We start from the raw sequence: 15737 nt of genomic DNA, 5'->3' as shown, positions 1-15737 counted from the left end.
TTTTAAAAGCCATCTGGTGACTGATAAGAGATGTAAATGCTTATCTTTCCTCCTAAGGCCAGTGGATCACAGCCAAATGGAGGATGAAAGCTCTATACATGCTACCATCTTGGTTGTAATCTGCTGTTACACTGGAAGCGAGATTAATAATGCAATGTGGCGTGGGGGGAACGTCCAATTATCTTTCCTATTCAGCCTTTTAAAAAGCTCCTGGATAGGAAGACCGTTGTCGGAAGGCAATTGCAAAGCCCTCCATTTTTGCCCTTGTGTTTACTGATAACGACTAATTATACCTGTGCAAATAGAGTATGTAAACAGTGCTCAGAAATTAAGCTGTCCACTTTGCTTTCAAATTGCAACTGTTGTAATCTGTAAAATACACTGAGGTTCCCTGTTGTCTTGATTTTCATCAGTGAAATGTTGAAGGGTATGGAGAAGTGCAGAGACCAAGAAGCACTTGTGCGTCCTTGCTCACTGTTTCCATTTTAGAAAGGAAAATGGCATCATTTTGCACACTTGCCATACTGCAGCAAGTTCATCTCCATAGCTACCTATTTGTGTATGTTAAAAAAACCTTCTGTTCTTTTAACTTTGCTATAAAACACCATTTTTATTTTGTTTTCTTGCCCTTTTAGCTTGTTTTGGATTCATGTAATACAACAACTACAACTACCATTATTTTTATTAGATTTTCACACAGTCAAGCATTTTGGCCTGGTTTATTGTTATACTGTGGTGTCACAGCTCACCAGATTCCCCCCCCCTCCTTTCTCCAAGTTATCCCCAAGGATTCTTGGGTCCTCATTATTATACTATGCTCATCATGATCATCGTCATCATCAACAATTTTTATATACCACTTTTCCACAAGAAAATTCACAAACAGTTTACAGAGAAAAATAAATGGTTCCCTGTCCCAAATGGTTTCACAATCAAAAAAGATGCAGAAGAAAAACCAATTAAGAGCCCAATCCTGGGCTCCCTGCTGCAGCTCCGTGCCGCCGCGGATTGTCACAAATGTGCCGTAAGGCACTTTTACGAGCCTCACCACCAGGCTCCTGCCCGTGCTAGCTTGTCACTGGCCGGTGCTGGGCGAGTGTGGTGTGTTCACCCAGCCTCTGCGGTTTGGTGGTCTCACAGATCACTGAGCCATGGCACTGTAAGCGGGGGCGGGGGCGGGGGTGGGGAGGAGGTTTTTGGGGGGGGAGGCCAGCAGGGGGTGGAGAGAGGGCGGGGGGAGGCGTGACACAGAGGCTTGATGCAGGGAGGGGGGGCAGGAGGCGTGCTGGGTGAGGGGGGGAGATGGGTCCGTGGAGCTCTGCTCCACAGGATCCATGGCGCTCGTGGAGGGCTCGGCGCCCTACACAAGTGCCTTTACTTTACTGCCAACCTTTTGGTCTGCAGTAAAGTGAGTAGCCCCATTGCGGGGCTGCTTACCTTACCCAGGAAAAGGGGACAAAAGTCCCCTTCTCCCAAGGCGCCTCCTGTGGTAGCCCGGGGCATGCAGGATCATTTATTTATTTCTACTCCAATATATCTCCCTGAAGGGCATACAAAACAGCTAGTGTTCTGAAGTGTTCTGTTAATCTTTTGCTAGTAGTGTTCTTTGCATGCTCAGAAACTTCCCTCCTTTACAGGGATGAAGCTGTTGTGATTGTTGTAGGACTAAACACAGTCTTTCAGTGAAATAATTAATTGTTTAAACACTAATGACACTTTTCACCACCTCACCCCCTTCAGAACCGAGAGCACAGCACTGTGCATTCAAAGGGATTTTTACCAGCAGAATATCAGGACAGGTTCAGTGACAGTATATTCATGCAGCCATCTGGTAGGTGAAGAGATGTGGCTTGAGACAATGTATACTTGGACTTTCCTCTCTGGGTATATGGCAACTGCTGAAATGGTTGCAAGGTGAGGCCTAATTCTCATTGAAAAACTGAATCTCTGCTTGACCTGCACTACTTTAGAGTTCACATGAAAATGCCTTCATCAAACAGCAACCTTTCTCATAGGAAGCTGGAAGACCAGGAGAAGAATCCTAACTGAACTTTTCCCCCCTTTTTCGCTATCTGCAGGGGATTGCTTTGTGAAGGAACATTCAGTCTTATGAGTTCCTCACCTGCAGTCGACAGTGGTACAGCTGAGGTACAGTTCAGTAGGGAATCATGTAGGATTGGGTAGCCCATTTGCAACTCAGGTACAAATGCGTTGAACCTAGGAATTCCATGAGATTACGAACAGTGGCAAAAACACTGTAGGAGTCCCTGACCAGTCCTAGGTAAACAGGTAAAGCTATAAATTTAGGATTCTGTTAAGTACATTTGAACCAATTGTTATATTATTATTATTATTATTAACAGTATTTATATACCGCTTTTCAACTAAAAGTTCACAAAGCGGTTTACAGAGAAAAATCAAATAACTAAATGGCTCCCTGTCCCAAAAGGGCTCACAATCTAAAAAAAATGCAAATGAATACCAACAGACAGCCACTAGAACAGACACTGCTGGGGTGAGCTGGGCCAGTTACTCTCTCCCTGCTAAAAAAAAAAAAGGAGTACCCACTTGAAAAAGTGCCTCTTACCCAATTAGCAGGGGTTCTCATATTCTGGATGAGAAACAGCTCCTGAAATGTTTGCAGAATACATTTATGATGGATAGGGTTGTGTGTGGTGGGGAAAAATGGACATCACTCTCTCTAATCCTGAGGTTCTCAAACTGTCCTGACACCCCAACCTGAGTAGACCTGCCTCTGCTCAGAGGGGCAAGGGAAGGGGAAAGACAGTGATGTGATCCCCAGGACTGCTGGACCTAACTGCTCCAGCAGGGCTCTGCAAGCCGCTGCCACACATGTGGGACCTCTGGCCATTTGTGTGGGTAGCCCCAGAGCATGGAGCAGTGGCGTGTCTTTCGTGCCACCAGAGTGGGATTTTAAGTGGTAGATCATGGGACAAACCCAATATAGGACTAAGCTGTTAAGTCTTTCACCCCAATTTCCCCTAGTTATTTTTTGTTCCTGAAATTATTTACTAATTCACATGAATGCTTAATCATGTGATCATTACTACATAACCTTTTATCTTTCAGTTCCTTTTGTGCACTGCAGATTCCTCAACTCCTTCAGAAAACATTGCTAAATTTAATTCTTTCTATCTCTGTGCTACATAGTTCCTACTTTACACTAGGGTAATTTAAATGGAACTTATGTTGTGCATAAAGCTTTTTGCTGTGTCTCAGAACAGGCATGAATTATGCCTATAATCAGGCAGTCAACTTCACCGAAATGCAAGGGCTATGCAACAACAGTCCTGCTCCCTGGATTTGAATCTGCAAACAATGATAACTTGGGGAAAGGAGGGGGGGAAACTCCAGACACCACAAACACTGTGACAGGTTGAGGAGACGTTTATTTCTAATGACTGAGAGGCTCTCATTAAAATGGAACCCCTCACCATCTGGGTTTGGGTTTTCCTGATGTGGGGTCAGGATCCTTTCAGTGCTTGAGATGAATAGCGAAGCATAATTCGTGTTGGATACTGTGGCCCAACTGCAAACATTTTGTAGTTACATTTGCAAGAAAACCAACTCTAACCACAGTCTCAGGGCACAACAATGAGCAAACTCTTTCCAGCTGCACTACTGTCTGCAGTAACCCATCTGAACAGAGAATTGACAATTCTGCCACTTTAATTCTCAGCCTCGTCTCAGTGCTGGATGGCTGCCATTAGAAACAGAAATGTAACTTTATCTCTTGACTACAAGAAAATGCTTCCTGCGGCCATATGGGGGAAACTCGCACCACATCAGCTGGGGAACACCCCATTGTAGAAGGAAAAAAAGGCAGGGGAAGATAATGGGTGGTGATGGTAGATTTGTCCAGATCAATACTCAGAGAAAAAAAAAATCTCTACAAGACTAAATTCACCATTTTCGACCAAATACCCTGCAAATTTGACAAAGAGATACTTTTTCATATGATGGTCCCCTTATAGTTAGCGGTGGGGGGGGGGGGAGGAACTGACCCTCTTCACCACTGCACAGCATATTTTCTAGTTTGCTAGAAAACTAGAACTTTCTAGAAAACTAGAACTTTCTAGAAAACTAGAAAACATATTTTCTAGTTGTTTGCTGGTTCTTCTGCATCATTTTAAAATTGGGGACAGGAGCCATTTAGTTATTAATTTTGTCTGTAAACCACTTGGTGAACTTTTTTTTGTTGAAAAGCGCTATGTGAATATTCTAATAATAATTCTGCAAAAACATGTTATTGAGCAAGGAGAGGCTTCTGTTTCAGTTGAACTGTCTGAGTGATGATGGTGAAGATTTAACTACCTCTTTGCAACAAAAAAGATCACAAAGTAGCAAAGTAACTGTCTCTCTGTCACTAAAGGACTCACAATATAAAAATATGCATCACACCAGCAGAGAAACAGTGGAAAAGCTGGAGTAAAAGTTGCCATCTCCCTGCAAAATATGACTATCATTTTGGAAAGGTGCTTCTTTGCCCAGTTAGCGTGAATCATATGCTAGAGCCCACCCCTGTGGTATGTCCTGTCCAATCCCAATCTGATAACATTTAAATGGAAAGAATCAGGATGAACGACATAGCTTCCTCTCATGCAAACACTGCCCAGCCTTGTGGGAATGTTTTGCTTGTACAGAAGAAAACTAGAGATGTGCCAATACACTGTGGCTAGATTTGAGTCTAGTCCTTCCTCCCACCCCCTTTGACTCGACTCATGCACAAGTCTTAATGGGCAGCCATAGGGACTCGTCCAGAGCATTTTTGGAACTCCATTTGACTTGAATCAAAGTCTTTTTGGTAAACAAGTCAGGCATGGCACCGCTGAAAAAAGCAGAGCTGCTGGTAGGGTATATATGTGTTGGAGCTCTCATTTAACACTCCCCTGATGTCCCCATCCCATCTGTAAACCATTCTTTGCTATTCTTCAAGTGAGTGCAGCAGTGCAGAAAGTGCCGAATGGTACCTAACAGTTCCCCCACACACACAACCCCCACAAGCAGAGTGGCAGGCTGAAAGACTTGTGTTTTTGAGTCTGTTTCCACTTGTTCCTGACAAAAAACTTCTGAGTCACTTCTGGTTCCAAAACACACGTAACTCGAGTCACATGTCAGGGAAAACACGTTTGGTGACTCAAGTCTTGAGTCTTCAGAGTTGAGTCCCCCATCCCTGGACAAAACCATATAGTTCATCTCATTGTTGTGATTTATTCATCTAGACCAGACCTGCGGAAGATGGTATCTACCAAGCAAAATATAGCCCACCAACCATATACTGTGGCTTAGCAAAATTTGATAACTCTCTCAGTACTGCTGCCTGCCTAAGATGCAAGAAGTAGGATTGTGTGCATACATATTACCATGCTACTAGAGAACACTCCAGCATTTTAGGACACTATGGTTGGCAACCTTCAGTCTCGAAAGACTATGGTATAAGCCTACAGCACCCGGTATTCCCAGGCGGTCTCCCATCCAAGTACTAACCAGGCCTGACCCTGCTTAGCTTCCGAGATCAGACGAGATTGGGCATGTGCAGGGTAACAATTGCAGAGATGCAAACCTGCATGCAGTGAGGATGTTCTTTGGAGCATGATGATACTCTAACAATCCAGGGCTGTAAAGCATGTCCTGGCTGTGCAGGAGGGCTGGAGTCTTCCCACATGCGTTGTCACTTTGCTGGTCACCTGCCAGAGCAAGGAAGTCAACACAGAAGGCAGGAGAGGGCGGGGAGTGGGTGGAATAACGTTTGGGATGGGAGGGGGAGGAATGGGGCAGGGGGGGCTGCAAGAAGGGGTGGATCCAGCAGTGATGGTATGTGCTGGAGCCGCCTTTCCCACAGCCTCCCCACCCTCTTTCTGTCCTTGGACTTGCACAAGATAAAAGATTTCACATATCCAGGGAGACCCATTGCTGGGCAGGAAGCTTATGGAGGAGAAAAGGAAAAAAGCCAAAATCCCCCTTTTGGCTGAGCTGCACCAGTGAATGGGAGGAAAGGGTTGGGCCATAAACTCTCCTACTGTTTGCATCCCAGGCAGGCAGTAGCCTAACCTGTGCTTCCATTCAGACCTAAAGTGAAGGCGAATGGCCTTGGAGATGTGCAAGGAAATGACAGACTTCCGCTGAGCCCCATTGTCCCCTTCACCTATGCAGTTTTCCAATTTATAGTGCTTATTAACATAAAATATGGGGAGCCGAATCCTGCCAATGTTACAGGAGATGGCTTATGTCGGAAGGTGGTGCCTGACAAAGAACATTTGTACAGGTCTGATGGAGCTGCCCAAGGATTCAAACCTTTTGACTGAAAATATGTGAAATCTGAAAAATGACAAGGAAAAGAACAACAGAGCTAGTCACCAGATTCCTTATACTCTGAAAACATTACTGCTCACTTAAGCACATGGCCAGAATGGGCTCACAGGATATACAGTTTTAGTACAGTTCCTTCCCATGGCAGCAGAAATAGAGCTTGGGGGAAAAGGTCTAATAAAATTCCATCAGCAAATCCATTGTTGCACAAAGCGTGGGAGCTCCTTGGCATGGAGAACCTCATCAAACCAAATCTAGTTTCCTCAGAAGCTAAGAAGACGTTTGTAAACTCCAGCATTTCTGCACTGGATTTGCTTGAACCCCTTATTTTTAATCCACCAGTAACAATACACTTATCACAACAGGGATGATTCTAAATGGCTAGCCTAGAGATATTGTTATTGGTGCCTTTGGTTTTTTTTAATGTTGCTTTAAGTTGTTACTGTAAATTCTTTTCTCGGCAGAATTTAAATAAATATGTAGTTTTAAAAAAACAGCAGACTGGTGATGCCGAGGTATTCATATGATGTTTGTGTGTGCTATGATGTCAGACATACTGTCAGCAGCATCACTGTTGAGTGTGGTTTTATGGACACTAATGTTATCTTAATTAATTTATTTTATTTAATGAATTTGTATTCTACCCTTTAGCACATCAGTGCTTCCAGCGCAGTTCATTAAATTAAGATAAAAACAATTAAAACAATAAAAGCAAGGCAAGCAGATAAGAACACAGCAAATAAACCCAGTTTAACCATAGTTTTGAAACCTTAGACCAGGGATGTCAAACTTGTTTCATACAGAGGACCTAAGTTAGCTCTCATGGCTAAACTCATGTCACTCCAGTTTTGAAGAGGGGATGTCTTCAATCTTCCCTCACAATCTTCCTTTTGCCCAGGTACCTCTGTTGTACATAGTGGAAGGTATGTTCTGGTCAAGAGCCCAGTCCTATCCCCCGCCATGCTATAGCATGCAGCTGTGCCACAAAGGTATGTGCTACATGCTATGGTGGTGGGGGTGACCTAAAGGCAAATCAGATGTAAATAGCAGTCCAATCTGAATGGGCTTCTCTGCTGCCAGAACTAGCATTCCGGCAGTGGATCTTGCTGAATAGGTGTTGTAAAAATTGCTCTGACATTGTGTGAAGCTGCATGGTTTTAGAAAGAGAGGATACGATCTGGCATATGGGACTGCCACCAGATCCACCCCTTCCTCTCCCAACATGACCCCTGGTTCCTTCACCAATATGCCCCATTCTTTGCTCTCTCTATCCTCTATCCATTAATTGTCCCCCTCCGCTGGAGCAGGTCACCAGCCATGGAAAGGGGCCTCTGACACTGCAGTCCCTTTGTGGAGACTACTCTGTGCATTGTCAACAGCTGATTTGTGGCAGCAGGGCACTGTCCCACTGTCATAAATCAGAACTTAAGATTTTTCTGTTAGGTAAATGGTCTGATACAAAATGAAGGATGCAAAAAAAAAAGAAAAAAAGATATTCATCAAAATTTTTGGCAACATTAATTGAGCTGGCTGGAAAGATCCACCTATGAAATCCCTAATTCAAGTGAAATTTTCCTGGGCCATTGTGTACACCAACCAAAATGGAGTTTGTGGTTTAAATGAAGGGTATTGGAATCTTGATCAATGGATTGGATGAAAAAAGGCACATGGATGTTTTGCCACTATTTGTCAGGACACAAATCTAGGCACGTGAGATCAAACAAAAAACAAAAAACAACAAAAAAACCCTCAAAGTGATCCATGAATACTGTTTATGAAAACAGCAACAATTTGTCATAAACTAACCGAGTTTCCCACAGTTCAGAATGACACACTTTTGGACCCAAGTTGGTTGGCAACTAATTTTTCCTAAAAGGCCATGTGTGAATTGAGGTGGGGTTGAAGGAACACCACATTGATTCCAACCACTGACTTGCTCTTCCTTATAAATTGCACCTACTTATTCCAATTTCCCTGTTCCTTGGCAGACACATAAAAGTCAGCCACAGAAGTACATGATGGAAGGACTTTGAGAGAGCCCTTGTTTAGAAGGGATGGGTATTAAAGAAGCCAGCTTCCTTTGTATGAAAGAAGGTGGTTGATGTGCATCATAATTGGAGAGGAGAGATTCCTTGGAACAGAGTACTGCACTGAGGGTCAGATGGCAAGCCCTGGAGAATAGAGTGAGCACCCAGGCTTCCAGTTGTCTATCGTTTCTCTAAATATCAGGCCAACCCATGAGAACAGAAGGAACTGTTCCAGATTTTGCATCATATTACCAGGCTTTTATACCCTTAAATCTCTTGGCTTGTAAGAAGGTACTTTTTACTTTCTTCACACTGTCCCCAAATAACTAAGCTGGCAGTATTTCTCAAACTGTGGGTCTGGGACCCACCAGTGGGTCATGACCCAATTTTTAGTGGTTTGTGAAACTGACAGGGCAGATTAGGCTATGTGCATCAAGGGTTAAATAAGCTGCTACTTGGCAGAGAGCACTGCTACCCAATCACTATTACAGCCTACAGCCCATGGGCATTTATAATCAGGCAGCAGCCTCTAGGGCCTCTAAAAAGTTTGGGAACCATTGAACTAAGGGAAATGTGGGAAAATGCCATAATAGCTCTGCTATAAGCAATTCAGGTTCCTGAATCATAAATTATCTTCAGAAAAAGTCATAATGCTCTCTCTCTCTCTCTCTCTCTCTCTCTCTCTCTCTCTCTCTCTCTCTCTCTCTCTCTCTCTCTCTCACACACACACACACACACACACACACACAAATGAAAACTCCAACCCAAAAGACCTGTTATTCACCTACATATTTTGTGATGACCCAGTGGATTCCACAAAACTTAAGTTTATATGGTTTACATGACCAACTCTGAGGACTCATCTCGATAAATTTTATGCACCTAATAGCAACTGTCAGACTATATTTATTCATACAAAAGGGTGATTATACCTAACACAACGTTTCTGGAACTCACAGTAGCCTGTGAAGATCATCCTGCCAAAAAGGAAAAAAAAAATTGAAGAAAAAAACTTGAAGATCAAGATGAATGAGTGTGAATTATAGCCTCCTTTCAGACATATACACATGACCTAGACGGAGTATGAAACTTTTCTTGGGTATTTTTTTTAGCTCATTTAATGTGAAAAGCCCACATGCTGGGTTCCATAGCCAAAGTTAACATCTGCACTTGATGTTACATGCTTTTGGGGTTGGCATTAGCCCTGTGACCACAGTGGCTTCTGCTGCTCAGCCATTATAATGGCTTGGCACTTCTCCTCTTCCCTCAGGCTGTGTGGTACAGCAAGAGCACAACCCATCCTGGATGCTAGAAGAGTGTCTTAATGAATGACACATTCTGAGCTTCATGAGAGTAATTTGCAGTACTCCACAGTGTAGCTGGCTGAACTCCTCTAACATGAAGTTCCTAATTAAACCCAGCATTGAAACTATCTACATTCTTAGCTCATGGATCACAGAAACATATTTGGTGTAATGCGTTCCCTAGCTTTCTTTTTAAATGATACATGTGCTTTTAAAAAGATGTGTGATACATGTAATTCAGTGTATTTTTTCTTATTCTAATGGATCCAGTATTTGTGTTTGGGAGGGGGGGCATGAGTACTACCTTAACTCCAGAGCCCAGATCAACCAGTTGGGTAGACCTGGGCTCCTAACTGAATTTTGGCCTCCATGGCCAAGGTTTGCTGGGCAGGTAGACCTGGGCTCCTGCCCAGACTTGGAGCTCCAGGTAAGTACACTAGCCCTCGCACTCACTGTTACTGCGCGAAATGGTTCTGACAGTGAGTGGGGGAGCACTTACATGGCGCATTGCAGCACTTGCTGTACTTACAGTGCTCCGCCCTCTGGCTATACGACACTGATCTGCAAAGTATCAAAGTGTCACTGGATGTGACAGCTGAATGGTGTTTGTCAACATTCAGCATCACCCCTTCCTGAGAGTCACCACTCCTCCTCATCTTGGAGTTTAAATTCCATTAGACACCTCTCTTTCCCATTGTCACCTGACCACTGGCAAAAACAGTTCTTGATTCTGGCAAATCAAAATTTGCAGGGAATGTCCACTTTCTTCAAGACCCTCAGCTGCAGAATAGGAACTGCTCAGCCTCTGGTGTATCTGACCTTGGTGTGAAAATTCTGGGGAGCCCTGGGTTTACCCTGCTGAATAGGGGATTCCCCAGTGACTTTTTTTTTTCTGCTATTGAACTGGAGCCTGGTCCTTATCTGTCATAGCTTCCACACAGTTGACCTCTTATCAAGCAATAGCCCTCTTGGGATGGGCATATAGCCACTTCATGAATAGGTTGTGTGCATGGTATTTCCCCTGAGGGCTGGGGATAAGAATAGGCCCTCAGTTTGGCTGTACTTGTCGTAAGAGGCGACTAAACAGCCACCAGGTAGATGGGACTCGCCAGCCTGGGAAGGCAGCTCATCTGAGAGAAGGAAAACTCTGATCCCAAACCACCACTGCCTTGTGGCTACATCCAGTTATGGAAAAGGCTTCAGGAGTCAACCTCGAGGCAAAATCCGGAGCCGGAGTTCCTGAGGCAGTTCATGGCTGAACACAGTCACGTTCTGGCAACTCCTGCGATGCCGCTGGAACCAACTGTATTGGCTTCTGCCTTTCCATTGGACCATTTCAGCGACGTGGAGAGGGGGGATTTGCTGCATGGGTAACAGTCTATCCTCCATATTTACTTTACCCAGGCTACTCTGTTCCAGAACACTATTCAGAATGCGATGCCAGAGTCTTCCGAGACTGAAGGATGCCAACAAGAATTGCCAGGCAGTGAAGAAAATCTTACCACACTTTGGTGCCTGATCAGAGATCCAGAAAAGCAGGGGAGTGATACGATGGTCTTCACCACATGGCAGGACAGTCTTGAAAATGGCCTTACCAAGTGGTTAGATTCACACTGTAATCAGTTACCTCTTGGCAAAAAAAAAACTATAGGTCACCTGTAGTGAAGCCCTATCTGGAACAGGGATATCTGGCTGGTTTTGGAAGGAGATACCTTCACTGTTCCCAGTGTCTGAGATCCTGTGGCTGCACCTTACCCTCCAGGATGACTTCACAGTGAGCCCACAAATTGAACTTGGATTTAGATCTGATCCACACAGTCTTGTTCCTGCAGTGGGCTCTTAGTCCCCATCACACTTAACAACAACTCACCCAGGGCTGATCTAAGATGTCCAAGACCTGAGATTATGTGCCAAATGCCATCTTATTTATCTGGTGGTGTGCCAGCCACCCACCTCTGCTCCTCCTCCTCCTCTCAGTCCCTGGTTTCCAAAAGGAATGGAGTGAAAGAGGATGTGTGGAGAAGATGGCTGTGGTGGCCGATGCCCTCTCCTGCACACTATCTCTGGGAAAGAAGGAAGAGGGAAGGAGTCTGCAAGCTTGTCCACCTGCTTGCCTGATTGCTTTCCTCCTCCCTTCCCTGGCAGGTATTTACATCACTGCTGGGCTTGCCAGAGGCGCGAGCCTTTGGTGCGAGCCGAAGGGCTCTTAGCCTGGGGCTCGTGCCCGGAAGATCTGCTGCCATCTTGAACAGTGGTCCAATCAACAGTCATTGGAGATTCTCCCCTTTTGTTTGAGGCTGGGGAGAGTGGAGCAATAGTTATTTTAACAGCCGAGGATCTGCCTGCAGGCCAGTATCAGAAGGTGGGCCTCGCCACATGTCTGTTCTCTTGGGAGGGAGCTTAGGGGAGGGGAAGTGTGCCACTATCAAGAGTGTGACAGGCCAGGGGAGATATGGTGGTGGGGGTCGGACAGGCTGTTACAGAAGAAGGAGAGTTCATCGTAGGCAGAACATCTCCCCTTCTGGTCCTTCCCGCCAATTCTCGGATACTTGTTGGTCCTGGTGGTGAGTCCCTGAATCTGAAGCTGCTGCTTTTGAATGCTAGGTCGGTGAATAACAAGACCTGTATCATCCGGGATGTGATCCTGGATGAGAAAGCCGACCTGGTATGCATTACGGAGACCTGGTTGGATGGGGAGGGAGGCGTTAGTCTCTCTGAACTGTGTCCGCCAGGTTTCCAGGTGTTGCAGCAGCCAAGATTGCAGGGACAGGGAGGGGGAATTGCAATGGTCTATTGTGAGTCCATCTCCCTTACCAGGTGCCTTGTCCAGCAGTCTCCGGGGTTCAAGTGCTTGCATGTGGTGTTGAGAGGGCCGGACAGGATTGGGATTTTGTTGGTGTACCGCCCGCCCTGCTGCCCAACAGCCTCCCTGCCTGAGCTGACTGGGGTGATCTCGGGGGTGGCATTGAAGGCCCCCCGCCTGTTAGTGCTGGGGGACTTCAATGTTCATGCCGAGGCCCCTGTGGCAGGTGCAGCTCAGGATTTCATGGCTGCCATGACAACCATGGGCCTGTCCCAGAAGATCTAGGCCCCAACACATACAGCAGGACACGTGTTGGACCTGGTGTTTACAGCTGGGCATGGGGGCAATGATCTAGAGGTAGAGGAGAACAACATCACTCCGTTGTCATGGACAGATCACTTCCTGGTAGGGTTTAGGCTTGTTGCGACTTCCTACCTCCGCAGAGGCGGGGGACCGTTTTCTATGGTCCGCCCCCGGAGGCTAATGGATCCTGAAGGCTCCCTGAGGGCCCTGGGGGACTTTCCCACTGCCAAGACTGGCGCCTCATCTGTGACCCTGGTCGACCTCTGGAATGGGGAAATGTCCAGGGCTGTGGATGAGATTGCTCCGGAGAGACCTCTGCCACGCCGCAGACTCGGAGCGGCTCCTTGGTTTACTGAGGAGCTGCGAATGATGAAGCGGCAGGGCAGGTGTCTAGAGCGATGGTGGCAGAAAACTCGTGATGAATCCAATCGGACACGCTCATTATAGAGCCTACTCCGTGGCGGTGGTAGCAGCGAAGAGATCGTTCTTCTCTGCTACCATTGCGTCTGCTGATAGCTGTCCGGCAGAGCTGTTCCGTGTGGTGCGGGGCCTCCTTCATCAGGCCCCTTCGGTAGTCCAGGAGGAATACACGGTCAGCCGCTGTGACGTGTTTGCCCAACACTTTGCAGATAAAATCGATCGTATTCGTCGCGACTTGGATGACACATTGACAATGTCTGATGATGTCCCCTTGGCAACTGCCTGTCCAGTATTGTGGGATTCTTTTCAGCTTGTGCAGCCTGAGGATGTGGACAGACTCCTTTGGAGTGTGAGGCTGTCTGCCTGCCTGTTTGACCCTTGCCCAGCTTGGCTGATTAGAGCGGCCCGGGGGGGACTGGCTGAGTGGACGGGGAGGGTGGTCAACTCTTCTTTGATGGAGGGGACGTTGCCGCTCGCCTTGAAGCGGGCGGTGGTTCGCCCCCTCCTGAAGAAGCCCTCCCTGGATTCCACTGTGTTGAATAACTATCGGCCAGTCTCCAACATCCCATTTCTGGGCAAGGTAATTGAGCGGGTGGTGGCGGCCCAACTCCAGAGGGTCTTGGATGAAGTGGATTATCTGGACCCTTTTCAATCTGGTTTCAGACCGGGCTTTGGGACCGAAACTGCCTTGGTCGCCTTGGTGGATGACCTACGCCGGGGACTGGACAGGGGGAGTGCGTCCCTGTTGGTCCTGCTGGACCTCTCGGTGGCTTTTGATACCATCGACCATGGTATCCTTCTGGGCCGATTGGCTGAGTTGGGAGTTGGAGGCACTGTTTTGCAGTGGTTCCACTCCTACTTGGAGGGTCGGTCCCAGATGGTGGTGCTGGGGGATGCCTGTTCGACACCCTGGCCCTTGAGGTGCGGGGTGCCGCAGGGTTCAATTCTGTCCCCCATGCTATTTAATATCTACATGAAACCGCTGGGAGAGGTCATCCGGGAGTGAGTGAGTTTGGAGTGAGGTGTCATCAATATGCTGATGACACCCAGCTCTATCTCTCCTTTCCTCCAGACTCCAGGGTGGCGGTTGAGGGCCTGGAGCGCTGTTTGGAAGCAGTGAGGATCTGGATGGGGGCTAACAAGCTGAAATTAAATCCGGATAAGACAGAGGCTCTCCTGGTTTGGAAATCCTCGATGCAGGTGCTGGATTATCGGCTTGCTCTGAATGGGGTTGCACTCCCTCTGAAGGAGCAGGTTCGCAGCTTGGGGGTCCTCCTGGACTCGCAGCTGCTCCTGGATTCCCAGGTGGCGGCTGTGGCTAGGGGGGCCTTTGCTCAGCTTTGGCTGGTGCACCAGCTGCGACCGTACTTGGATCGTGCAGACCTGGCCACGGTGATCCATGCCACGGTGACATCAAGGTTAGATTACTGTAATGCGCTCTATGTGGGGCTGCCCCTGAAGACGGTTCGGAAACTACAATTAGTACAGAATGCAGCCCGTGTGGTCACCGGAGCCAGGCGGTTTGACTCTGTCAGCCCACTCCTCCGGGGGCTACATTGGCTGCCCATTCGTTTCCGGGCCCAATTCAAGGTGCTGGTTTTGACCTTTAAAGCCCTATACTGCTCTGGGCCAGGATATCTTAGAGACCGCCTACTCCCGTACAATCCGGCTCGCCATCTCAGGTCATCAGAGAAGGCCTTTTTGCAAGTGCCGCCACCCAAGGAGGTCCAGGGGGCGGCTGCAAGAAATAGGCCTTTTCGGTAGTGGTACCAACATTATGGAACTCCCTTCCCCTTGATTTGAGAATGGCTCCCTCTCTTGAGAGTTTTCGGCGAGGCCTGAAAACACTGTTGTTTAAACAAGCCTTCTGATTTCTGGCCTTCTTAACATTTTTATACATCTTTTAGTTTTTACAGGCTTGATTCCTTGGTGACTTGCTCTTTTATTCTGTCTTTTAATCTGACTACTGTTTTTATGGCCTCTGTAATGTGTTTTTAAATGTTTTTATCTGCTATGTATTAATGTTTTTAAAATTTGTTTTTTTAATATGTTGTTAGCCGGCCTGGGTCCCGTTAGGGAGAAGGGCGGGATAAAAATAAAGTTTTATTATTATTATTATTATTATTATTATTATTAAGAGCAGAGGTTTCTGCTGACTGAAACAACAACTTCAGTTGCTCTCATGGATGAGCTAGCCCCGAACTCACCAGTGGACAATTTGTTAAATAACATGTGATTCTTCCAAACCTCTTCTAGTATGTCACAGATGCATGACTTCTTCTGCACTTAGGAATATAGTGGAGGACCTCCCATTGACTTGATGGGGCATATGCCCCAGGCGCTGAGACTAGCGGAGCCTAGGTCCCTGTGGAAGCCTTTCCAAGGCTCCCAATGGGGGAGGGGTCAGAAACTGTGCTTCTGTTTTCCCAGAAGCAGTTTAAAGCATCAAGGAACCTTCAAGAGGCTTCCCCAATGCATCCTGGAGTCGCACAAGGCACCATGCGCTCCAGGTAAGTGAAGGGGGCAAATTTGTGCATGGGGTGTGGCAGC

At 46.7% G+C, this 15737-nt stretch overlaps 1 pseudogene; it reads right to left on the bottom strand.

The window, feature by feature from the left end:
• Nucleotides 1-5459: 5459 nt before the first annotated feature.
• Nucleotides 5460-5576, bottom strand: LOC136642251 (5S ribosomal RNA; annotated as a pseudogene).
• Between the last annotated feature and the right edge of the window lie 10161 nt (nt 5577-15737).

This window comes from Tiliqua scincoides, chromosome 2 (assembly GCF_035046505.1).
Source record: "Tiliqua scincoides isolate rTilSci1 chromosome 2, rTilSci1.hap2, whole genome shotgun sequence".
Taxonomy (NCBI): Eukaryota; Metazoa; Chordata; class Lepidosauria; order Squamata; family Scincidae; genus Tiliqua; species Tiliqua scincoides.
This window is presented reverse-complemented; position numbering and strand designations above follow the sequence as displayed.